We start from the raw sequence: 2,500 nt of genomic DNA, 5'->3' as shown, positions 1-2,500 counted from the left end.
ACTAAACTACATAACAGATAGTAAATTGAATATCAATTATTGTTTCCCACAACTAATCTGGAGACTAGAATATTAGAATAAAGTGAATAAAAATTATGAATATTCTAAGACATTAGTAAGAGGGTATGAGAGATATTCACGTATAAACTAGAACGCAAAGAAAGTGTTAGAAAATAAGAGAACAAAAATAGTACCCATGTGTAGAACAGATGTAAACCCCGATGACAGAACATTAATAAGAGGATATCGGGGACGTATATGTATAAAGTAGAACGTAGTAAAACATGAGAGAACAAAAATAACACTGTAGCGTAAATACCGATGACAGAAGCTACGCTGATGTAATACACACGTGGAGTGAAATGTGGATTACAGTAATAAGAGCAGGGGATGAGTGGCTTGCACCGTAAAGTCAGCTAAATCGTCCACCGAATCAGTTTTGCGTACATCAACTTGATAAGAAAAACTCTATTATTGCTATACAAGAGAGGGCTAAAATACACACCTTCATGGTCAAAAGATATAATATTGCTGGAATCAGTGAGCAAAGAAAACCTAAACTACTATAATAACCCGAGAAAGAGTATCGTTAACAAGTATGTGTAAGATCAGAATAGACAATCATGATTAGAAAAATACGATATCGGTGACACTCAGGCGCAAAGAAAACGTAAGTTCCTGTGATATGAGTGAATACCGTCCTTAGCATATATACACGTGAGCTAAAACATAAAGAAAGAACAAGAGATCTGATGAAATGTGCCCTTGGGGGCTAAGTTGGTAGGAAAACACAAAACTGTTGAAGAGGGGAGGGGGAGGATGGAGGGGGGTAAGGGGAGAGGCAGGAGGGAGGGGGGAAGGGGGAGAGAAGAGGGGAAAGGGAAGGGGGTACGGGAGAGGAGGAGGAGGGAGGGAGAGCAGGGTTAAGTGGGACTTAATTGGGTCGAGTATGGGAGGGATCAGTAAGACGGGAATGGGGCCTGACAAGAGTTGGGACTAAAAGGGGATTCTTTCTTAAGATTAATTTTTCATTATTAGATGTTACTTTTTCTATTCTTTATTTTCACGTTTACATATTCAAGGCACTATTCGGTAAGGAGTAGGAAAATATAAATTCTATTTAATCCAAATGTCCTCGATAATCATTTTACGAATTCTTGTCTGGTTAGTATCAGTGTACTTTACTTAATCGAGTGCAAAATCCAATGCAAATATCAACAGATTTTTCTATGCCATCCTAGGTATCCTATTCATTCTGGGAATCTTCTATAAGCAAACAAGGTCATGAGACATCAAATAAAATAAAGTACATCACGTAGCCACCCAATTTATCCTTCTAACGTTAAGATCTATCTAAATACCAGGGGCTTCTTTCCCCTTACAGTATATAGGAGATAGCCAGCCAGCCAAGCTACGCACCCACCTTCCACCCACAAGACTCCCATCCACTACCCATTGTTCCACTCTTATCTTTGATCCTCGTGGATGACGGTTCATCCCTGTATCCCGCCCACTGCCCGGGTCAGAAGCAATGCAGAAAGACCCAGAATATTCGCAGCAGGGCCAACCGCTTCATGTACACGGCGACCCTCCCTCCTTGTCCCCCGATGCGCATAACATATTTTTGGATCTGCGACCTAGATAAAAAATATATATATATATTTTAGGAGAGACTGTGATTTTTTATGTTTTGTACTTCTATAAAATCCTTTGTCCTAAAGCTCTACCAAGGCTGAGAAAGTATCTTTATACTTACAGTAGTTCTGACAAAGACTCTTGGTATCGTGGTATCAAGTCGCGTTATTCAAGATAAGAACAAGGCTTATTAAGATTACAGTACCTTTTTCACTTTTGCCTGGAGTTTTGTGAAATTGATCCTCCGGTAAACCATTCTTGTATCAATAAGAGGTGTCAGAAGCTTGATTGTTATCATTCTTAACTCAATTTCTGGCATCTAGTGGAAAAAAGACCCTCTATCGTACTTAAAGATGATCGTACACCGGAGTAGATTATTTCCAAAACAAAGTTTGAGCTTCATCTTTTTAGTGAATGTCCAGTTATAATTGTTTTTATTATTTTTTCTATGATAGATGATGAGTTCATCTAAATGTATTTTTCTGGTTTCTATTTTTCACTTTTTCATGCAAACAGCTATAGTCCTGATACTTTCGTTAGAAAAAAAAAAAAATTCCTAATCGACTGACAGTTTCTATTTTCTTCTAAACTCCTGGGTACCAACAGTCATACTAGTCCTCCTAACCCTGACCTTATCAAAATCTTGATATATCTTCTACTATTCTATCCTCCTCCACCTATCCTCATCAACCTTCTCTTTTCCTTCTCTCTTCTTTCTCTCCTTCTCCCCCCACCTCCTCTTCCTGCCCTCCAGGTATCTTTGACTACCTCCGTAAGCCCTCTGTAGATGCCTGGGGCCCGGAGGTCGGGGGAATGGGGGACGGGGGAGAGTCGTCGTGGGTGCGAGGGTCATGCCACAAGGACC

The sequence above is a fragment of the Oratosquilla oratoria genome, chromosome 29 (assembly GCF_046742065.1).
Source record: "Oratosquilla oratoria isolate Oo_2021 chromosome 29, ASM4674206v1, whole genome shotgun sequence".
Classification (NCBI taxonomy): Eukaryota; Metazoa; Arthropoda; class Malacostraca; order Stomatopoda; family Squillidae; genus Oratosquilla; species Oratosquilla oratoria.
Note: the sequence above shows the minus strand (reverse complement) of the source record.